General features: G+C 38.2%; 1 protein-coding gene and 1 non-coding gene across 3 annotated transcripts in view; one reads left to right on the plus strand and one right to left on the minus strand.

The window, feature by feature from the left end:
• Window positions 1-25,012, plus strand: part of VEZT (vezatin, adherens junctions transmembrane protein) — an 89,144-nt gene that overhangs the window by 15,576 nt on the left and 48,556 nt on the right. The gene's annotated exons all lie outside the window — the stretch shown is intronic.
• On the minus strand, window positions 21,492-21,596 carry LOC111821401 (U6 spliceosomal RNA). The gene has a single exon (XR_002824834.1). It is a non-coding gene; the product is annotated as a U6 spliceosomal RNA (small nuclear RNA).

Raw genomic sequence — 25,012 nt, forward strand, 5'->3', positions numbered from 1 at the left:
AGCGTCTGGGGTCTTAAAAGCCTGTAAGCAGCCATCTAAGATACTCCACTTCTCACCCCTTCGGGAGCAAGGGAGAATGAAGAGAACAGGATACAAGCAAAAGATTAGTCCAAAGGACTAATGGACCACGGCTACCAAGGCCTCCACCAGACTGAGTCCGGTACAGCTAGATGGTGCCTGGCTATGACCATTGACTGCTCTGACCGGGATCACAACAGAGGGTTCTGGACAGAGCTGGAGAAGGATGTAGAACAGAGTTCTCACACAGACACAAAAAGTGACCAGATTTACTGAACTGAAAGAGACTGGAGAAACCCGGAGAGTATGGCCCCCAGACACCCTTTTAGCTCAGTGGTGAAGTCACTTCCGAGGTTCACCATTCAGCCGGGGATTGGACAGCCACATAAAACAAAATGGGACTAATGAGGCATAGCAGTCCAGGGACAAGGACTGGAAGGCAGAAGGGGACAGGAAAGCTGGTGATGGGAACCCAAGGTTGAGTAAGGACAGTGTTGACATGTAGTCGGGTTGTTAACCATTGTCATAGGGCAATGTGTATAGTAACTGTTTAATGAGAAACTATTTTGTTATGTAAACCTTCATCTAAAGTGAGAATAGCAGTACAACTGGAAGAATGTAATCTATGTCACTGAACTTTGCTTGTAGAAATTTTTTAAATGGATGGTGTATCTTTGGCTATGTATATTTTCACCAAAAAAAAGAAAGTCGAGAAGGGAGAGTGTTGACATGTCGTGGGGTTGTTAACCAATGTCTTAAAAAAAATTTGTACTGATGGTTTAATGAGACACTATTTTTTCTGTAAATCTTCACCTAAAGTACAATAAAAAAAAAAATATGAATCAAAATGAGAATATGGGCAAGAGACAGTAAATTTTTCATGGAGATCAACTGGAGAAATTAGAACTATGCTGTCTGTTAGTAATTTAATTAATTGAACCAGTTTTTCTGGACCCTTTAGTTTATTCCTTTAAAATTCTATAAGATTTTGCTTTGATGATATGGAAGAACAATTAATGCTTGGATTTGGGGCTTCTGGTATGATAGTTTAGAAGTTATATTGAGATGTGTAAAGTCTAAAAACTATTTTCCATTTGTTATGAATTGAACTGTGGTCCCCAAAAATCTGTATTGTAAATCCTGAAGTCTATGCCTGTAGTTCTAATCCCATTTGGAACTGGGTTGTCTTTGTTATGTTAATGAGGTAGGATTAGTATAGGATGTTTCTTTGAGTCAGTCACTTACAAGATGTAAAATAAGCAGATTAAGCAAGCTGAGATCGGGAAAGATAGATGCCAAACCACATGGAGATCTCCAAGGAACCAGTAAACAGAAGCTGAAGAGACAAGGACGTTCCCCTAGAGCCGGAGCCCTGGATTTGGACTTCTAGCCTCCTAAACTGTGAGAAAATAAATTCCTGTTTGTTAAAATCATCCACTTGTGGTATTCCTGTTACAACAGCACTAGATATCTAAGACACTGTTCTTTTATACGAAGTTTTGCAAGGTATCATTCTATGTTATTATTCAAGGCTTAAGGGGGATACAGGCAGCAGGTAGTTATTTTGAGTTTATACCTTTTGATTGTGTACTGAATTCAAAGTAAGTGAAAAGTCTATAGAAATTTAGTATATTGCCAATATAATTAATAATGATGGTGAAATTTATTTTCCTTTGTAGAGTTTTGTTAATTATGACAAAAATATTTAGCTCTTTAAATATCAGAAACTTCTTCATTAAAAACTGAGAAAAAATAGCTGTGTTGTGTAATTCATTAGTGGAGTGTTCCTCGTCAGCTTATGTTGTGATGGATGTTCAGCAGCTAGCCTGGAAAGAAATATGGAAATCGTAGCAAATGACAGTAGTGAGAGTTTATCCTTTTCAATCAAATTTTTCAAAAAATAGAATTGCTGTCCTATATATGGTAATCTCATTTAGACCTATAGCCCTGAGCTGTATTCAGAGGTAAAAGATGAAAAAAAAAGTTTTATAATAGCTAATAAATAATAATTTCCAGGCAAATATTCTTCTTCAAATCCCTTCAATTGCAAATACACTTTTTCTTAATTATTTTGTTTTGAAAAGATTTTTTAGAGGTTTTATTGCCATAGGAGAAACTTTCTAAAATATTACATTGTACTTACTGTATATAGAAATTTTCTCTGGAGAAATTAAAAGTTGATAGGAATTTTTAAAGAAAAGTTACCTGCAAGAAAATTGATGAATTCTGTAAAAAGAGAATATTAATCAAAGACTCCTTGGTCCTTTGAACTGGAATGAGCACAGATTTATATAGGTGGGAGGTTTTCATTAACAAAGTTACTTTTCAAGCATTGCACAGTTTCACCTTTATGGGCAGATGTTTTGTTTCTCATACTGCCTTTTCTGGTAGTAGCCAGTATGCCTGTGTTTTCCTGTTGCATTTTGTGTTTAAGATAGACTGCAATGACCAAATAACATCTGCCATCTGCAATAGTTAGTCCTTTGCCAGACCTAATAGTATGGTTTTGATGTAGTACTGACATTTTAAATAAATTGTATAATAGTTGAATAGATCATTAGTTTTGATATAGATCATTAGTTTTGATATGAAAAAGGGCATAGATTATCATTCTATTTCTTTGTTAAACTAACACTTAATTGGATGCTGTCTTTTTTAGCAGGCCTTATGCTGGGCAACTTTTTTCCACACAAAGTATGTTCATAAATATGTTTTCATTATAAAAATGTCAAATGATACGGGGAAAGTGCTTGGTCTCCCTTAATGTCCTTTTCTTCCCCAACCACCCTTTTCTTCTCAGAAGTAAACACTGTAATCAGTTTGGTATGTTTTCTTCCAGACTCTTTCCAGTGCAGTTACATTTATGTGTGTGTGTGTGTGTCATATACATAGAAATATTGTATAATTTGATTTTGTGGGTTTTTTTTTTTAATAAATTGGGTTCTTAGATGGTTAGTCAATAGTTTTGTACGTCTGTCTTGGCGTAATTTTGTGATTATATCCATAGATTAGCTGCCTAGTAGCAGATTTGCTAGATCAGTAGGTATATGCATTTATATTTTTATAGATATGTTCCCATTAATAATGTATGAAGTGTTTCCCCATACCCTTTCGAATACTAAATATTGCCAGACTTCTTATTTTTTGCCAACTAGTAGATAAAAATTATGTCTTTGTTTTCATTTGCATTTTTTCAATCAAGGGTGAAGTCTAATATTTTCATTTGTATTAACCCATTTGTATTTTTTTCTTTTTATCTTTATATCCTTCACCCATTTTTACAATTTTTAAAAACCTTTTCTTATTAATTTATATATGCTTCTTGTAAATTCAAGAAATCAGTTCTATCACGTTGGCTGTATTTTCTCCAGTTTCATAAAAGTTGTTTTAAAAATGCAACGAGCTAGACTTAAAAGTAATTAGTAAGAATAGAGTACTATTGTGTTTATAGTCCAGAAGAGTCATTGCAGCCAGTTTCTAGCCTTGTGTAACCTGAGGCAAGTGTTCTTATTAAAATCTCACATTTGAATTATAGTTCACCTGAAGGAAAAATAAGGTAATTGGAAATAAATGTAGATATTATCAAGAGAATTATGCTGACCTATTTTGAATTTTCTAACTTTCTTAAATAATTTTAACACTACAACTCTAGTTTTTGGTTAAAAATATAAGTAAACTACAAAGAGTACATTAGATCAAGTTAGTGAACTTATTTACTCTAAATTATTTGCAATATTGTAAAGTAGATTACAGCACTGGCTTTGTCAGGCTGCCTAGGTTCAAATGCTGGCACAATCATTTATTATCCCTGTGACCTTGGGCAAGTTACTTAGTCTCTCTGTGTCTTAGTTTCTTCATGTGTAAAATGAGTGCTACCTCATAAAGTTACTGTAAAGATGAGATGAGTTAGTACGTAAAAATACTTAGAACAGTGCCTGTCACAGCCTGATCGATTTGTGCTGCTGCTGTGGAGGGGGAGGGAGGTGGAACTGGTTGGAAGGGAATCAGCCAAACAGATGAGGACCTCACTCATCATCCTCCTTTGAGAAAAAATGTACATGGGCAGTGTCAAGCAGAATTAGCCGCTTCCACTGACATCTCCTCCATTGACATACCTCCAAACCAGTGGTAAAAGCTGCTGTAACCTAAGAAATGGTCAGATGAGGGCCATTTCCAGACATCCACCGCATATGGCCCTCATAGCCTGTGGGAAACTGCAGCACTGGAAAACTTTTGTTTGCATGATCCTGTACATATCGGTCTCTGCTATGGCTCCATTTCCCTTGGTGACAAGATTTCTAACTTGGTAATCTACTGCCTTTTGATTATTTTTCTTCTTTGACTTTATACCTGAAATTTTCTCTCTGATTTCTAGCTGAATTATTCCCAATTACTACTTTATGTTGTTGCTGTTAGTTATTGTTGCTTTTACTTCACATCTAGTCAATTCCAACTCATGGTGATTCCATGTGTACAGAGTAGAACTGCTCCATGACAGTTTTCAAAGCTGTGACCTTTTGGAAACAGATTGCCAGGCCTGTCTTCATAGACACCTCTGGGTAGATTTAAACCTCCAGCCTTTTGGCTAGTAGTCAAACACTTAACCGTTTGTACCACCCAGGACTACTTATGTTAACCTTAGGCTAATAAATACAGAGCTCCTTCTTAAGGATGAGTAAACAGAAAAATCACGGAGCCTGTACATCATAAGATTACTAACTCTATGTAGGCTTGGAGGAGTTGCCTTTCTACAAAATATATTCACAGAAAAAGCCAAATTTCTGTTCCCAGATTCAAGAGGCTGTAACTTATATGAACCTTAAAGCCACCAATGAAAGGGAGACAATTTGGCATGAGAACAGCCTGAAGAGAGACCAAAAAATGATTGAATTAAAAAAATTGTACCATGCAGAGATCATCCCTTTGTACCTTACAGAATATAAAATCTGGTATATAGGACAAACTTTAGAGAGACTTGGTTATTCCTTCTACGTCTCCTTTTTCCTCAGAGGTAATTTTGTGTTATGGTTAAGAGTGTAGGCTTGGGAATACCAGCTGGGTTCATAGTCTGCTGTGTGACCTTAGACAAGTTATTTAACCTCTGTATGCCTCAGTTTCCTCATCTGTAAAATGAAAGTAATAGTAACTCTTTAGAGGAATGTTAGGCTAACCCCGGTGGCTCAGTGGTTAAGGGATCGACTGCTAACCAAAAGTTTAGCAGTTCAAATCCACCAGCCGCTCCTTGGAAACCCTATGGAGCAGTTCTGCTCTGTCCTGTAGGGTTGCTATGAGTCAGAATCGACTCATCGGCAGTGGGTTGTTAGGATTAAACGAGGTATAAAATATGCTTGACATAGTGCCTAGTGTGTAAGCAACTCAACAAATGCTAATTTTAGTGTTACTGTTATTATTTTCCAGCTTTGACTCTACTCTTTTCTAAAATATTAATATTGTCTTCTCACATATGTTATCTGTAGCTGATCTCATCTACTCCATGTTTCCATACATATATGCTACCATATGGGTGAACTACCGTACCTATATGCTAAAAACTCAAATCTATACATCCTGATGTGCAGACATTTTAGGTCTCAGTCATTTCCATTTGAATATCTCACAGGCATCTTTAACTCATTTTCTTCCTCCTCAGACTTGTTGCTCTGCCACTGTTTATTTAAATAGTACGACTCAATTGTCGAAACCAGAAATCCATGAGTCATCTTGACCCCTCCATTGCCAACCACTTTCAATTAGTGAGGAAGTCAATTTGGTTTTAATACCTAAATATTTATTAAAATTTTCCACTTCTGTATACCTCTTATCCAAACAAAACCAAACTAGTTGCCATCAAGTCGATTCCAACTCATAGGGACCCTGTAGGACAGAGTAGAACTGACCCATAGGGTTTCCATGGAAAGGCTGTTGGATTCGAACTGCCAGCCTTTTGGTTAGCAGCCTAAGCTCTTAACCACTGCCCCACCAGGGCTATTTCAGATTATTCAACAATAGGGAACTGGATAAATGTATTATGATACATTCATACAGTGGAAGGCTAGGAGGGCACTGAAAAGGAATAAAGTAAAATATGTCCTAATATGGAAAGATCTCTAAGATACATTAAGCAAAGAAAGTCAAGTGTAGAAAAAAGTGTACAGTATGTTCCTGTCTTAGTCATCTAGTACTGCCGTAACAGAAATACCAAAAGTGGGTGGCTTTAACAAAGAGAAATTTATTTTCTCACAGTATGGTAGCTAGAAGTCCAAATTCAGGGCATCAGCTCCAGGGGAAGCCCTTCTCTCTCTGTTGGCTCTGGAGGAAGGTCCTTGTCCTCAGTCTTCCCTGGACTAGGAGCTTCTCAGGTACAGGGACCCCGGATCCAAAGGACCTGCTCTGCTCCGGTGCTGCTTTCTTGGTGGTATGACGTCCCCCACTTCTGCTTGCTTCTCTTTCCTTTTATCTCTTGTAAGATAAAACGTGGTGGAGGCCACACCCCAGGGAAACTCCCTTTATATTGGATCAGGGATATGACCTTAGTAAGGGTGTTTACAATCCCACCCTAATCCTCTTTAACATAAAATTACAGTCACAAAATGGAAGACAACCACCCAATACTGGGAATCATGGCCCAGCCAAATTGATAACACACATTTTTGGGTGGACATAATTCAATCCATGACAGTTCCCATTTGTATAAAAATTTTGAAGGATATTTGTTGTTGTTGTTAGATGTCTTCGAGTCAGTTCTGACTCATAGCAACCCTATGTGCAACAAAATGGCACACTGCTCAGTCCTGTGCCATCCTCATGATTATTGTTATGCTTGAGCCCGTTGTTGCAGCAACTGTGTCAGTCCATCTTCTTGAGGGTCTTCCTCTTTTTCATGGACATTCTACTTTACCAAACATGATGTCCTTCTCCAGGGACTGGTCCCTCCTGATAACATGTCCAAAGTACTTGAGATGAAGTCTTGGCCATCCTCGCTTCTAAGAGCATTCTAGCTGTACTTTTTTTTAAGACGGATTTGTTCATTCTCCTGGCAGTCCTTGATATATTCGGTATTCTTCATCAGCACGGTAATTCAAAGGCAGCAATTCTTTTTTGGTCTTCCTTCTTCATTGTCCAGCTTTCGCATGCATATGAGGCCATTGAAAATACATGGCTTGGGTTAGGTGCACCGTAGTCCTCAAAGTGACATCTTTGCTTTTTATCATTTTAAAGAGGTCTTTTGGGGCAGATTTGCCCAGTGCAGTGCATTGTTTGATTTCTTGACTGCTGCTTCCATGGGCATTGATAGTGGATCCAGGTAAAATGAAATTCTTGACAACCTCAGTCTTTTCTCCGTTTTTCATGATGTTGTTTATTGGGCCAGTTGTATCTTTGTTTTCTTTTATGTTGAGGTATAATCCATACTGAAGGCTATAGTCTTGGATCTTCACCAGTAAGTGCTTCAAATCGTCTTTGCTTTCAGCAAACAAAGTTGTGTCATATGCATAGCACAGGTTGTTAATGAGTCTTCCTCCAATCCTGGTGCCCCATTCTTCTTCATATAGTCCAGCTTCTCAGATTATTTGCTCAGCATACAGATTAAATAAGTTTGGTGAAAGAATACAACCCTGACGCACACCATTCCTGATTTTAAACCATGCATTACCCTCTTGTTCTGTTTGAGTGACTGCCTCTCAGTCTATGTACAGGTTCTGCATGAGCACAATTAAGTGTTCTGGAATTCCCATTCTTTGTAATGTTATCCATAATTTGTTATGGTCCACACAGTTGAATGCCTTTGCATAGTCAATAAAACCCAGGTAAACATCTTTCTGATATTCTCTGCTTTCAGCCAAGATCCACCTGACATCAGCAGTGATATCCCTCATTCCACATCCTCTTCTGAATCCAGCTTGAATTTCTGGCAGTTCCTTGTCAATGTACTGATGCAGTCATTTTTTAATTATCTTCAGCAAAATTTTGCTTACATGTGATATTAATGATATTGTTCAATAATTTCCACATTTTGTTTGATTGCCTTTCTTTGTAATGGGCACGAATATGGATCTCTTCCAGTCAGTTGGCCAGGTAGCTGTCGTCTAAATTTCTTGGCATAGACAAGTGAGCGCTTACAGTGTTGCATCCATTTGTTGAAAGATCTCAGTTGGGATTTTATCAATTCCTGGAGCCTTGTTTTTCATCAGTGCCTTCAGTACAGCTTGGACTTCTTCCTTCAGTACCATCGGTTCTTCATCATATGCTGCCCCCTGAAATGGTTGAATGTTGACCAATTTTTTTTGGTACAGTGACTCTGTATTCCTTTATACCACCACCACAGTAGGACAAACTGACAGACAAGTGGTGGGAAGGGTATTTATATATACATAAATGGATACTAAATTTGAGGGAAGATTTACAAGAACTAAAGAATTTTTATTGCCTTAGGGAGACAGAGTAGGGGTTGGGAGTAGGATAAGAAAAGTTATTTCTCATTTTATATCATTTTGTACAGTTTGAATTTTTTTTTAAAAAGCCTAAACAATAAAAAAATAATCTATGAGATTGAACAGTTGTGCTTAGTTTTCTTTTTCAGGTGAAACAAGTTAACTTTTTCTTGTATATTCTCATAGAGAAGTTAGTGGCCAAAAACTACAGTAACTGTAGTTCCTGATGAATAGTAGGTGCTCAATAAATATTTAGCTAGTGATAAATAAATAAATGATGATTCCAGTCTAAGTTTTTCCTTTGCTAGCCTTATGTTCTTTTCACTGGAATGGTGTTAGCACTCAGTCATTGGCATCTGCAAGACATAGCAGAGAGATTGTGAGGAGCCGAATCAGAATTTGGCTAGTTGTCGCAGACTACAAATTGCTTTTCTAAAAGGGTGTACAGCTCTGAGATCAGCTCTTCTGGGAAAGGGAAGCAGAGGGTCCAGAGAGTGCACCAAGATTAGTGTGAAAAGAGCATCCAGATTTTAGACCAGAACAGGAGGAAGTGATGGAGAGGAAAAACAGAAAGAAACATTGTAACACAGTGACCATAACGCTCAAACAGATGCTGGCTGCTTCTTGGTCAGCCTTTGATGTAGGTGCTGGTTCAGTCTGTAGTCAAAGTTTCTTGAGCATCTCAAAAATGCCTTCTTATATTTGTTCAAACCAGGATCCAAGCAAAGTCTATACGTTGTATTTGGGGGATATGTCCCTTTATTCTTTAACAGCTTTCCCCACCTCCTCTGACTTTATTATGTCATTATTTGTTGAAGAAACTGGTTTATGTGATTTATAGAATTTCCCATACTCTGGATTTGGCTGATTGCATAGGTTAAGATGGTATTTGATTTAGCACAAATTTCAGTATTTTAACAGGTCACATTTTTTATCTTGTTTCTCAGAGAACATTCTGCATTTTAGTTATTTTGCCACCTGAGCAAGTTTAAGAATCCTATAACATTCCTATTTAATATTTAAGGAAACTGAGACCAAGAGGGGATTTTCCAGAAGCATAGCAACTTACCTGGAAAGTATCAGATCACTCAGTATTTTCCTTGGTAATGTTGAAAGCCTGATAAACCATGGTCTTATCAGGAGTATATTAGCATGAAACTGTTTATCAAGGACCTCACCTATTTTGTTTTGCTTTGTCTTATCCTCTAGGCATAGACATTACCTGGCACATGGATGTTCAAGAAGTGTTTACTAGTGAATGAGTTGCCTAATTTGGCTACCTTTGACCTATCTCTTTCTGGTTCTAGAGCCTGAAAGTTTGCAACTTGTCTTATTTGTAAGGGTTTTAGCAGTTTAGAATAGAGAAGCTAATTATAAAAAGCATTTCACCAATCACCTGTTTTTCTTCACTAGTTAATCTTCCTTTTTAAATGCAAACCAGCAGTAATGATACTGATATTTTCACAGAATGCACCATGGATCATGTAGAAAATAAACAGTGCATTAAATGAATAATTTAGACTAAAATATCCATTAGTGTGGATCTAGTGTCTTTATGGGGGTGGGGGCACAAAATATAGATAGTCTAAAACTTGAATGAGTCATTTTCTTGAAGTGCATATTCAGCAAAAATTTGGGGGTTTCCTGTCCATTTTTGTTTATTTTTATTGCAAAAATATATTTCTGCCATCAGAACAATTATAACACAACCAAAAGCTCTTGGCTATTTTCATTTAGCAAAGTTCTTTCTGGTGCTGCGATGTGTATTTTCTGTCAGCTGAAATTTACAGGAATAGTGAACCACAAGGATTTCCTGAAGAGACGCTCCCACATGCTGTGTCTGAAGTTTCTCATATTTCTTTTGGCGGCAATAACATTCTCCGTTACTACCACATTATAGTTTGAGTCCAGTGTTGATAATTTCTCTTCCAAAAAAACAACTAAAAACATTCACAGTTCTGTTTTGTTTGAGCCAAGTAAAAAAGTTACAACATAATAGAGAAAACTAGCTGTCACCACTTTACTCTGCCTTGCCCTCCACCAAAAAGAAAAAAAAGTCCCTTTCTAAAGCTACCATCAACCTATGACAATAATCAGTATGTGAAAAATTGAAGTTTCTATATATTTATGTTTATAAGCCTAGTAACTCCAAACCTCCAAATACAGTGTTTAAGAAATGACAGTTGCAATAGGGAGACTCACCTTGCTGTAAACAAAAAATAAAAATAAATTATTTTATATTGGGTGATTAGGTTTTAATACTAAGACGTTTGCCTTTTTCACGTGCATTCTCTCTTTTGCAAGACAAATGACCTATTCATTGGAAATACCTTTTTTCAGCAACCTAAACAGCAACTATACATGTGGAACTGGCCAGATGGAATACACAGGAATCAAATTGACTACATTGGTAGAAAACTCAATATCATCAGTCAGAATAAGGCCAGGGGCAGACTACATAACAGACCATCAATTGCTCATATGCAAGTTCAATTTGAATCTGAAGGAAATTAAAACAAGTCCATAAAAGCCACAGTATGAGTATATCCCACCTGAATTTAGAGACCGTACGAGGAATGCATTTGAAGCATCAAACACTAATGATCGAAGACCAGACAAGGTGTGGGATGACATCAACGACATCATACATGAAGAAAGCAACAGGCCATTAAAAAAGCAGGAAAGAAAGAAAAGACCAAAACAGATGTCAGAAGAGACTCAAACTTGGTCTTGAACGTAGAGCAGCTAAAGTGAATGGAAGAAATGATGAAGTAAAAGCTGAACAGAAGATTTCAAAGGGTGGCTCAAGAAAACAAAGTAAAGAATTATAATGACATGTGCAGAAGATCTGGAGTTAGAAAGCCAAAAGAGAAGAACATGCTCGGCATTTCTTAAGCTGAAAGAACTGAAGAAAAAATTCAAGCCCCAAGTTGTAATATTGAAGAATTCTATGGGCAAAATATTGAACGACACAGGAAGCATCAAAAGAAGATGGAAGCAATACACAGAGTCACTGTAGCACGAAGAATTGGTGGGCATTCAGCCATTTCAGGAGGTAGCATATGATCAAGAACCAATAGTATTGAGGGAATAAATCCAAGCTATACTAATGGCATTGGTGAAAAACAAGGCTCCAGGAATTGATGGAATACCAGCTGAGATGCTGAGATGTTTCAACAAACGGATGCAGCGCTGGCAGTGCTCACTTGTCCATGCCAAGAAATTTGGAAGGCAAGTGTACCTGGCCAACCGACTGGAAGAGATCCATATTCATGCTCATTCCAAAGAAAGGGGATCCAACCGAATGCGGAAATTATTGAACAATATTAATATTGTTACTGCAATAATGCAGATTGGCGCCGACCACCGCAGTAACCAGTTCTCAGACGGGTGAGGTGAGCAGAAGAGTTTTGTTATATATTGATAAATAGGAGACAGAGGGGAATAGATTCCTTCAAAAACCCGTCTGCCCCACTGGGGACCGGCCAAAGGCTTTATGCAGACAAGATTATGGATCTTAGAGAAGTTTGTATTAGTTCCCCTTTGAGGTGGTCACGTCCCAGATGAGTTAATCTTTTACTGGTATTCTTGGGGTTTATCTGGTGACATCCTGGTTTTCTAGTCACAAGACAGGTGCTATGTTCGGTTTTTCCTTCCTAGATTATTATCAATTGTTTTCCACCCTCCAGGGAGGAATATTGGTTAATCTTAAACTTTTTATAGAGACTGGAATGGGAGGGAAAAACAAGATTATGAGACAATATGAGGATGAGCAATGGGGAATAATAATAGTGAGTCGGACCTATGCAGCCTCTTCCAATATCACCTGCAAGTAAAATTTTGCTGAAGATAATTCAAAAACAGTTGTGCAGTACATCAAAAGGGAATTGCCAGAAATTCAAGCCAGATTCAGAAGAGGATGTGGAACAAGGGATATCACTGCTAATGTCAGATGGATCTTGGCTGAAAACAGAGAATACCAGAAAGATGTTTACCTGTGTTTTATTGACTATGCAAAGGCATTCAACTGTGTGGATCATAACAAATTATGGATAACATTACAAAGAATGGGAATTCCAGAACACTTAATTGTGCTTACACAGAACCTGTACATAGACCAAGAAGCAGTCATTGAAACAAAACAGGTTACTGAGTGGTTTAAAAATCAGGAAAGGTGTGTGTCAGTGTTATATCTTTCCACCGTACTTAGTCTGTATGCTGTGCAAATAACCTAAGAAGCTAGACTATATGAAGAAGAACGTGGCGTAAGGATTAGAGGAAGACTCATTAAAGAATTGAAGAACGTGTGCTGTGCAGATGACACAAACTTGCTTGCTGAAACCAAAGAGGACTTGAAGCACTTACTGATAAAGATCAAAGACTACAGCCTTCAGTATGGATTACACCTCAACATAAGATAAAAATCCTCACAACTGGACCAACAGCAGCATCATGATAAAGAGAAAATAATGAATTGTCAAGAATTTCATTTTACTTGGATCCACAATCAATGCCCATGGGAACAGCAGTCAAGAAATCAAATAAAACATTGCATTGGGCAAATCTGCTGTAAAACACCTTTTTAAAGTGTTGACAAGCAAAGATATCACTTTGAGGACTTAAGGTGTGCCTGACCCAAGCCATGGTATTTTCATTCGCCTCATGTACATGTGAAAGCCGGACAATGAATAAGGAAGACCGAAGAAGAATTGATGCATTTGGATTATGATGTTGGTGGAGAATATTGAATATACCATGGACTGCCAGTACAGCCAGAATGCTCCTTTAAAGCAAGGATGGCAAGACTTCATCTCATGTTCTTTGGACATGTTATCAAACAGGACCAGTCCTTGGAGAGGGACATCATGCTTGGTAAAGTAGAGGGTCAGTGAAAAAGAGGAAGACCCTCAGTGAGATGTATTGACAGTGCCCACAACAATGAGCTCAAACAGCGACGATAGTGAAGATGGTACAGGACCTGGCAGTGTTTTATTCAGTTTTATATTGGGTCACAATGAACTGGAACTGACTCGCTGGCACCTAACAACAACAACAATATTCTTTCCTGCATGTGAAAACTAGTTGCGTTGTCGAGTCAATCTACTTATGGTGACTCCATGTGTGTCAGAGTAGAACTGTGCTCCATAGGGTTTTCAATGGCTGGTTTTCCAGAAGCGGATTGCCAGGCATTTCCTTCTTTCTTTTTTTAATTTATTATACTTTAGATGGTTTACATAACAAACTAGTTTCTCATCAAACAATTAGTACACATATTGCTTCATAACATTGGTTCCCACCCCATGACATGTCAACACTCTCCCTTCTCAGCCTTGGGTTCCCTATTACCAGCTTTCCTGATCCCTTCTTCCTTCTAGTCCTTGACCCTGGACTGATGTGCCCCTTTAATCTCGTTTTGTTTTATGGGCCTGTCCAATCCCTGGCTGATGGGTGAACCCCAGGAGTGACTTCATCACTAAGCTAAAAGGGTGTATGGGAGCCATACTCTCAGGATTTCTCTAGTCTCTGTCAGACCATTAAGTCTGGTCTTTTTTTATGAGTTAAAATTTTGTTCTGCATTTTTCTCCTGCTCTATCCAGGACCATCTATTGTGATCCCTGTCAGAGCTGTCAGTGGTGGTAGCTGGTCACCATCTAGTTGTGCTGGACTCAGTCTGGTGGAGGCTGTGGTAGTTGTAGTCCATTAGTCCTTTGGACTAATCTTTCCCTCCTGTCTTTGATTTTCTTCATTCTCCCTTGCTCCACATGGGGTGAGACCAGTGGAGTATCTTAGATGGCCGCCACAAGCTTTTAAGATCCCAGATGCTACTCACCAAAATAGAATGTAGAACATTTTCTTTATAAACTATGTTATGCCGGTTGAGCTAGATGTTCCCCAAGACCATGATCCCCACAGCCCTCAGCCCAGTAATTTGGTCCTTCAGGGAGTTTGGATGTGTCTGTGGAGCCGACATGACCTTGCCTTGGACAAGTTGCCCTGGCTTCCCCAGCATTGTGTACTGTCTTACCCTTCACCAAAGTTACCACTTATCTATTGTCTGTTTAGTGTTTTTCCCTCCCCACTTCTCTCCTCCCTGGTAACCATCAAAGATTGTTTCTTTTTGTGTGTAAACCTTTTCATAAGTTTTTATAGTAGTGGTCTCATACAGTATTTGTCCTTTTGTGATTGACTTGTTTCACTCAGCAATAATACCCTCCAGATTCATCCATGTTGTGAGATATTTCGCAGGTTCATCATTGTTCTTTCTTGTTGCGTAGTACTCCATTGTGTTTGTGTACCATAGTTTGTTTATCCATTCATCTGTTGATAGGCATCTGGGTTGTTTCCATCTTTTTGCTATTGTGAACAATGCTGCAATGAACATGGGTGTGCATATGTCTATTCGTGTGACAGCTGTTATTTCTCTAGGATATATTCCTTGGAGTGGGATTGCTGGATCATATGGTACTGGATTGCTGGATCATATGGTATATGCTATTGAAGTTGACAATGATTTCATTTTACTTGGATCCATAATCAACGCTTATGGAAGCAGCGGTCAAGAAATCAAAAGACACATTGCGTTGGGCAAATCTGCTGCGAAAGACCTCTTTAAACTGTTGAAAAGCAAAGATGTCACTTTGAACACTAAGGTGTGCCTGACTCAAGCCATGGTATTTTCAATCACATCAATCACATCATGTGAAAGCTGGACAATGAATAAGGAAGACCAAAGAAGAATTGACGCCTTCAAATAGTGGTGTTGGCGAAGAATATTTAATATACCATGGACTGCCAAAAGAACTAACAAATCTGTCTTGGAAGAAGTACAGCCAGAATGCTCCTTAGAAGCAAGGATGGCGAGACTACGTCTTACCTACTTTGGACATGTCATCAGGAGGGATCAGTCCCTGGAGAAGAACATCCTGCTTGGTAAAGTAGAGGGTCAGCAAAAAGGAGGAAGACCCAACGAGATGTATTGACACAGTGGCTGCAAATCTGGGCTCAAGCATAACAAAGATTGTGGGCATGGCGCAGGACCGGGCAGTGTTTCGTTCTGTTGTACTTAGGGTCACTATGAGTTGGAACCGACCCGATGGCACCTAACAACAACAACATAGTATTTCTATTTCTAGCTTTCTAAGGAAGCCCCATATCGTTTTCAAAACGGTTGTACCATTTTACATTCCCTCCAGCAGTGCATAAGAGTTCCAGTCTCCCTGCAGCCTCTCCAACATTTGTTATTTTCTGTTTTTTTATTTGTGCCAGTAATGCTGGGGTGAGATGGTGTCTCATTGTGGTTTTGATTTGCATTTCTCTAGTGGCTAGTGATCTGAGCATTTCCTCATGTGTCTGTTGCTCGCTTGAATATCTTCTTTGGTGAAGTGTCTGTTCATTTCCTTTGCCAATTTTTTAACTGGAAACCCTGGTGGAGTAGTAGTTAAGAGCTACAACTGCTAACCAAAAGGTCGGCAGATCGACTCCATCAGGCACTCCTTGGAAACTCTGTGGGGTAGTTCTACTCTGTCCTGTAGGGTCACTATGAGTCGGAATCAACTTGACAGCCACGGGTTGGGTTGTTAGTGGCTAGTGATCATGAGCATTTCCTTACGTGGCTATTAGTTGCTTGAATGTTTTCTTTGGTGAAGTGTCTATTCATTTCCTTTGCCCATTTTTTAATTGGATTGTTTGTCTTTTTGTTGTAGAGGTGTTGAATTTTCTTGTAGATTATAGAGATTAGACCTTTGTCTGATTTGTAATGTCCAGATTTTTTTCCCAATCTGTAGGTTCTCTTTTTACTCTTTTGGTGAAGTCTTTTGATGAGCATAGGTGTTTAATTTTTAGAAGATCCTAGTTAGCTAGCTTATCTTCTGGAGTTTGTGTGTTCTTAGTTATGGTTTGTATCCTGTTAATGCTGTGTATTAGGGCCTCTAGCGTTGACCCTATTTTTTCTTCTATTTTTTTATAGTTTTTGGTTTTATATTTAGGTCTTTTATCCATTTTGAATTAGTTTTTGTGTAAGACGTGAGGTGTGGATCCTGTTTCACTTTTTGCAGGTGGACATCCATTTTTGCCACCACCATTTGTTAAAAAGACTGTTCTCCATTTGATGGACTTTGGACCCTTGTCGAAGGTCTTTGTGGAAGATTAGGTGGCTGTAGGTGGATGGATTTATGTCTGAGTTCTCAATTGTTTTCCATTGGTCAGTGTATCTGTTGTTGTACCAGTACCAGGCTGTTTTGACTATTGTAGCTGTATTGTAGTTTCTGAGATCAGGTAGTGTGAGTCCACCTACTTTATTCTTCTCAATAGTGCTTTACTTATCTGCGGCCTTTTCCCTTTCCATATAAAATTAATGATTAGTTTTTCCATCTCTTTAAAGAATGCTATTGGTATTTGGATCAGGATTACATTGTATTTGTAAACTGCTTTGGGTAGAATTGACTTTTTCATAATGTTGACTCTACGTATCCATGAGCTTGGTATGTTTTTCCATTTATGTAGATCTCTTTAGGTTTCTTGCAGTAGTGTTTCGTAGTTTTCTTTGTATAGGTCTTTTACATCCCTGGTTAGATTTATTCTTAAGTATTGTATTTTTTTAGGAGCGATTATACATGATATTGTTTTCCTGATTTCCTTTTTGTTGTTCTCTTTATTGGGGTATGGGAATTCAGCTGATTTTTGTATGTTTATCTTGCATCCTGCTACTCTCCTGAATCTTTCTATTAGTTCCAGTAGTTTTCTCATGGCGTCTTTGGGTTTTCTATGTGTATAGTATCATATCATCCACAAATAAGGACAGTTTAACTTCTTCATTACCAATCTGGATGCCCTTTATTTCTTTTTCTTGCCTTATTGCTCTAGCTAGGACTTCCAGCACAATGTTAAATAGGAGTGGTGATAACGGACATCCTTGTCTTGTTACTGTCCTCAGGGGGAATGTTTCCAGATTCTCTCCATTAAGAATGATGTTGGCTGTTGCTTTCATATAGATGTCCTTTATTATGTTGAGAAATTTCCCTTCTCTACCTATTTCATTGAGAGATTTTATCAGGACTTTGTTGAATGCCTTTTCTGTGTTGATTTTCTCCATTAAGAATGTTGTTGGCTGTTGCTTTTGTATAGATGCCTTTTATTATGTTGAGGAATTTCCCTTCTATACCCATTTTATTGAGAGTTTTTATCAGGACTTTGTTTAATGCCTTTTCTGTGTCAATTGAGATGATCATGTGATTCTTTTATTTTATTTATGTGGTTGATTATGTTGATTGATTTTCTGATGTTGAACTATCTTTGCATACCTGGAGTCATGGATTGAATTATGCCCCCCAGAAAATGTATGTATCAGTTTGGCCAGTGATTTTCCTATAGGTTGTAAATCCTGCCTCTATGATGTTAATGAGGGAGGATGGGCGGCAGTTGTGTTAGTGAGGCAAGACTCAATCTACAAGATTGGATTGTATCCTGAGGCACTCTCTTGAAATATAAAAGAGAAGTGGGCAGAGAGACAGGGTGACCTCATACCACCAAGAAAGCAGTGCCAGGAGCAGAGCGTGTCCTTTGGACCCGGGGTCCCTGCGCGGAGAAGCTCCTAGTAGGTACAACATTGATGAGAAGGCCAACAGAGAGAGCAAGCCTTTCCCTGGAGCTGACACCTTGAATTTGGACTTTTAGCCTACTTTACTGTGAAGAAATAAACTTCCCTTTGTTAAAGCCATCCACTTGTGATATTTCTGTTGTAGCAGCACTAGATGACTAAGACAGAATTCGGTACCATGAGTGAGGTGCTGCTCTAACAGATGCCTAAAATGTGGAAGTGGTTTTGAAACTCTGAATGGATAGAGCAGTGGCAGCAGCAAAGGACCAACAGCAGCAGAGAACCTGCAGCAGCAAAACCAGGAGACCAGTGCAAGACAGCACTGGAGCCGACCCACGGAGCAAGGGAGCTGAGTACCTGTGCACAGGAGGCTTCTGGCAGAGTGGGGTGCCTCCAGGTACTTATTGGTGGAGCTAGGCTTGCTGACCCACAGAACGAGAGAGCTGAGTGCCTGTGTGCTCGAGGCTTCCTGGCAGAGTGGGGTGCCTCTTGGCACTTACTGGTGGAGCTACAGAGCTTTGGAACACTTGCCCCAGCGGGGCAGGTGTGAGCGTGAGTCCTGAAGACTGGAGAGGCTAAGAAATCAGGAAACAAGCTGAAGAGACAAGGAACACAAGAAGCTGAGCTGCCTTGGTCTCAAAAGGTATGGCTGTGACCTCAGGGGTTTCAAAGGGTGGAGCCGTGGCTTCTGGTGCTTCTAAGGGTGGAGTTGCCACTCAGATGGACTGGGAGAATAGTGTGCCAAAAGCCAAGGGTGGAGAGTTGCTGTCCCAGTGGGCCTGGGAGGCAGAGCTGAAGCCCAAGGCCGCGGGGCCTCCGCTCAGAATCTGGAGAGTGTGGCCAATACCTAGAGTCTGGAGGGCAGGGCCATTATGTAAATTGTCTCAGAGGAGAGAAGATTATTTTCAAAGCCTTGAGGGCTAATGTAATGTGTTCTGCTGACTTGCTTGGTGCCTGTTATCCCTTCTTTCCTTCTAGTTTCTCCCATTTGTAATGTAAATGTCTAGCTTGTGCCTGTTCTGTCATTGTACCCTTGGAAAGAGATAACTTGTATTCTAGATTTCACAGATGAGAAGGAATTTTTGGATTTGGGACTTAGAGTTAAGACTTTTGCTATGATATGATGGGATGGATATGTTTTGTATGTTGCAAGGATGTGATTTTTTTGAGGTGGAATGTCATGGATTGAATTATGTCACCCAAAAAAAATGTATGTATCAGTTTGGTTGTGCCATGATTCCTGGTATTGTGTGATTTTCGTATATGTTGTAAATCCTCCCTCTATGATGTTATTGAGGCAGGATGGGCGGCAGTTGTGTTAGTGAGGCAAAACTCAGTCTACAAGATTGGACTGTATCCTGAGGCAGTCTCTTGATATATAAAAGAGAGAAGTGAGCAGAGAGACAGGGTGACCTCATACCACCAAGAAAGCATCCAGGAGCAGAGCATGTCCTTTGGAGCCAGGGTCCCTGCATGGAGAAGCTCCTACTCCCGGGGAACATTGATGAGAAGGCTGAAAGAGAGAGAGCCTTTTCCCGTAGCTGATGCCCTGAATTTGGACTTTTAGCCTACTTTACTGTGAAGAAATAAATTTCCCTTTGTTAAAGCCATCCAAATGTGGTATTTCTGTTGTAGCAGCACTAGATGATTAAGACACCTGGTATGAATCCTACTTGGTCATGGTGTATTATTTTTTTTTATATGATACTGAATTCTATTGGCTAGAATTTTTTTTTAGTAGTTTTGCATCTATATTCAAGAGAGATATGGTCTGTAATTTTGTTTTTTTGTGGTGTCTTTGCCTGGTTTTGGTATCAGGGTTGTGCTGACTTTATAGAATGAATTCCGAAGTATCCCTTTTTTTTTTCTATATTCTGAAATAGTTTGAGTAGTACTGGTGTAAGCTCGTCTCTGAGTGTTTAGTAGTATTCTCCAGTGAAACCACCTAGGCCAGGGCTTTTTTTGTTTCTAGTTTTTTTTTTTTATTACCTTTTCAGTCTCTTCTCTTGTTTTGGGTCTGTTCAGATTTTCAACATCATTTTCTGTTAGTTTGGGTAGGTAGAGTGTTTCTAGAAATTTGTCCATTTCCTCTAGGTTTTCAAATTTGTTGGGAGTATAGTTTTTCATAGTACTCTGTTATGATCCTTTGTATTTCAGTTGGGTCTGTTGTAACATCCCCCATTTCATTTCTTATTTGGGTTTTTTTCATCTTCTCCTGTTTTTCATTTGTCAGTGGGTTATTTTCGTCCTCTCCTGTTTTTCATTTGTCAGTTTGGCCAGTGGTTTGTTGATTTTGTTGATCCTTTCAAAGAACCAACTTTTGGTTTTATTGCTTCTTCTATTGTTTTTCTTTTCTCTGTTTCATTTACTTCTGCTCAGATCTTTGTTTTTTCCTTTCTTCTAGTGGTTGTGGGCTTCTTTTGCCTTTCTCTTTCTATTTGTTCAAGTTGTGTAGCTAATGTTTTGATTTTGTCCCTTGTTTTTTGATGTGTGCATCTCTTGGTATAAATTGACCTCTGAGCACTGCCTTTGCTGTGTCTGTAAGGTTTTGATATGATGCGTTTTCATTCTTGTTTGAGTCTAAGAATTTTTTTTATTCCACCTTTGATTTCTTCTATTACCCAGTGGTTTTTAAGCAGGGTGTTATTCAGTTTCCATGTATTTGTTTTTTTTTTTCCCTTGCTCTTCCTTTTTTAATTTCTACTTTGATCGTGTGATCAGAGAAGATATTTTGTATTATTTCAGCATTTTGGATTTTGCTGAGAGTTGCCTTGCGGCCTAAGATGTGGTCTCTTCTGGAGAATGTTCCATGTGCGTTGGAAAAGAATGTGTACTTTGCTGCTGTTGGATGGAGTGTTCTGTATATGTCTGTGAGGTCAAGTTGGCTGAATGTAGCCTTTGGATCTTCTGTATCTTTGTTGAGTTTCTTTCTAGATGTTCTGTCCTTTACCGAGAGTGGTGTGTTGAAGTCTTCTACTATTATTGTGGAACTGTCAGTTTCTCTTTTCAGTGCTGTTAGAATTTGTTTTATGTATTTTGGAGTACTGTCACTGTGTGCGTAGATATTATGATTGATTATCATTATGTCTTCATGATGGATTGTCCCTTTAATCATTATATAATGCCCTTCTTTGTCTTTTATGATGGATTTTGTTTTAAAGTCTGTTTTATCTGAGATTAGTATTGCCACTCCTGCTCTTTTTTGGTAGCTGTTTCCTTGATATATATTTTTTCCATCCTTTTATTTTCTTAATACAATTATGTCTTTGTTTCTTAGGTGTCTCTTGTAGACAGCATATTTGTGGATCCTGTTTTTTGATCCGTTCTATCACTTTTTATGGGTGCATTTAGGCCATTTATGTTTAGTGTAATTATTGATAGGTGTGAGTTTATTGCTGACATTTTGTAGTGATTTTTTTGTGTGCTGCTGACATTTTCTTTGTTCCTCTAAAAATATGGAATGCTTCACGAATATGCATGTCATCCTTGTGCAGGGACCATGCTAGTCTTCTCTGTATTGTTCCAGTTTTAACGTATGTGCTCCCTTTCCATACCTGTGTAAGACCTAATTTTCTTCAGATCCCTCATCCAATAAATTGCAACAAATTTTAATGCAGAAGCAGATATAAGAATTCACTCATCTTCTATTAAGCTAGACGGTAAAGAGAGTTGTAAAATGTAAAACAATCTTCTCTTCTCATTAGCTATTTTTTCCAAAATGTGAAAACGTACTTTTCATTAAAAATATTATTTACATTAACACTGTAATAGGTTTATTGTTACCTTTAAATGAATTAAATAAATATTTTTTAATTTTTTATTTGAATATCTAATACAAGTATTTATGAAGATCTGCATAAACAAAAGCTCTCTGGGACCCTCAATAATTTGGGGACCATAATGGGGTCTTGAGACCAAAAAAAATTTGATTTTTTTCATGATGTCATTTTATGAGATCTATCAAATAGTCCACAAGTTATTTGGCAGTTTCAGAGAAAATATGATAGTAATTTTATCTCCAAACATGTTTTGAAAATTAATGTAAAGTAATTTTTACCAAAATCCCCTTTATATTCATAATTGCTCACGTGCTGCAAGGTCTATCCATCTTGGTCAGCTCATCTTGTCTGACATTCAGTTAGTTAACCAAGTGATGTTTGTTTTTTCGTTTGCATGTTGTTGGTTAAATTTTCAATTTTCTTTTGGTTCAAAAGTGATTGAAGCATAAAAGTAAAATGACATAGTAAAACAAATGCCACAACTCAGAATGCTATCCTAAAAACAATGAACAGAGCTTTAGTGTTCATAAAGTATGTGAGTTTATATTTGTTAGGAAGTGATATGATTTGCACCAATAGCCAGAAATAGAAAAGTGCAAATATGAATATGGATCTCTGGAAATTAGATTTTATTGTAAGTGTGGTAGATTCATCCCTAGTCTCCAAACATTGTCTACTATGAGACTTTGTCAGATGGTTCCAAAAACACAAGAAACAAAGCATAGTGACTGCTTTGGCAAGCCATATTTTTCTAGAACAGCTATAAAATAGGGCTTTCTAAGTTGAAACTGATGAATTCTGTAAGTAAAGATGGAGAGAAGCCAAAACTACTAATGCATCATTCATAGTTGCACAGTGAATATGTCACAGTGGACATGTCACAGTGGATATGTTGCACCGTGGATATGTTATACCTTTGACAAGAAGCTGGTGAAACCAGCCAAAAAGCTAATGCTTATGTTTGGAGACAAGCTACTGGTCAATCTTCTTTATCAAATGACACTGTTGGACATTCACATATCAGTGGTATACAACATGAAGACTAATGTTTCTGGTTTTGTGAAATATGAAAAACTGTTTGCACCACCCAGGGACCTGTTCAAGCGTTCCAGATTATGGTTATTCAAACCATTAAGTATGAGTTTGCATGCTCTTAGCATATATGCAGAACATATATGAAGAAGAAAGTATTCATTGTTTCTCTTCTGTTTATTAGTTTAAAAATTAATCCATGCTACAGATACTTCATTTTGTTATTTTGTGATCTGTGGTATAAACTGGAAAAGGAGTAGACATCGGAATCAGTGCTGACAGAGCATCAGCTGAGTGCAGTTAGAAAGGGTATTACAATAAAAAGTTTGCCTTCCTTTCCCCCAGGCCTCTTCCCAGAGAACAGTTAGCAGTCAAGAGTGCCTCCTGATCTCGATTGAGTCTTTAATTAGAGGAAGAGTTAGCAAACTATGCCTGTTGGGTCAGATTTGGCCATCTGCCTGTTTTTGTATGCCTGGAAGTTTAGAATGGTTTGTATGTTTTTAAATGGTTGGCAGGGGGCGGGAGGGACCCCAAGAGAATAATATTTTGTGACATATGAATATTAAACTTAAATTTTCATGTCCATAAATAAAGATTTATTGGAACATAACCACACTCATTGGTTTATATATTGTAGAGTTGAGTAGTTGTGACAGAGACTATGCGGCCTGCAAAGCCTGAAATATTTTCTATCTGGCCCCTCAGAATAACTCCACTTTGATCCTTTTTACTTATTGTTCTTCCCTGTGAGAGTTAGTTTGTTGGAAGAAAGACTTCTACATTAAAAACAAGTTTGTTTGTTTGTTTTTTAAGTGTGTGAACTTTTCAAAAGGTCAGCCCAAAGAAATGAACTGGCATTTTCTTATTCTTTGGCACCCTGGGGGCAGAGGAGGGTGGGGTTCACAGTTCACTTTGAAAATACAGATTGAGTAATTCAAGGCAATATGTCTTAGTTTTGTAGTGCTGCCTTAACAAAAAATACCACGAGTAGGTGGCTTTAAAGAATAGAAATTTATTTTCTCAGTTTTGGAAGTTAGAAATACCGAATTAAGGGCAAAGGCTGCGGGGAACTGCCCTTCTTCGTCTCTTTCAGCTTCTAGTAGCTGCTGGCAATCCTTGGTTTATAGACGCACCTACCTCCATCTCTCCCTGTGTGTGGGTTTTTCTGAGTTGTCTGTAGTCTCCTTTATAGGACATCACTAAGAAGGGGGCAAACTTAGGATCTACCCTACTCTGATATGACCTCATTAACTTAACAAAAGAAACCCCTCTTTCCAAACAGGATCCCACTCATAGGTATAGGGGGTTAGGACTTCGACAGATATTTTGGGAGGACACAATTCAATCCATAACACAATATTAAGATTAACAATTTGTACCACCAGAGATTTTAAGTCTGGTAAAGGGATAAGAAACAATTCCTTCTTATAATTATTTGAATTTGAATATTTTTCTTATAAAAGAGATAATGCATAGCTTAAAAGGAAGTCTTTTGAATCATATTATTCCTGAAATTGATACCCCATGACCAGTCCAGCAAATGCCCACTCCCCTCATTCTTTCAAACTCAGAGATGGATTTCCTAAAAGTTTTAGTCTAATTGCCTCTCTCTGTAGCATTTGAAACGTTCCTGTAATTGTTAATTATGTTGACAGTTCTGTACTAAACTGTAAATAAGGTTGTTAGGTGTCTTCCGGGCTAGACACAGAAGGGACTATTTCTTGTCTGGGATAGTGTAGTATAATATCTCACAATGTTGGCTTTGCAGTCTGACTTATCAGTCAATCCTGTCTCTCCAGCTTTTGCTGAGTGAACCTGTTTCCTCATCTGCTATGAAATGGGAAGAATAATAATAGAGTTAATTGTGAAACTTAATTGAGATGATGCAAGTAAAATAATGCTGTTAAACTTTTTCCACAGCTGTTTTCTCTTTCGTCTTCTTTTGTTGTTGTTACTGTATCTTGAACACTTAACATACAGGCTTTTTTAAGTATTACATATTTTGGTAAATAGAATCAAGGTTTATTTTTAAATGTGTCACCAACTTTGTGCTTTAGAGAAGTCTGGAAGTTCAAATTAAAGCTTGCTATTTATCCAGAAAGTATCATCCAATAGTTTGTCATCCAGCAGCAACAATGGTATTTCTGTTTAACGGGGCG

This window comes from Trichechus manatus, unplaced genomic scaffold (assembly GCF_000243295.1).
Source record: "Trichechus manatus latirostris isolate Lorelei unplaced genomic scaffold, TriManLat1.0 scaffold00081, whole genome shotgun sequence".
In the NCBI taxonomy this organism is placed as follows: Eukaryota; Metazoa; Chordata; class Mammalia; order Sirenia; family Trichechidae; genus Trichechus; species Trichechus manatus.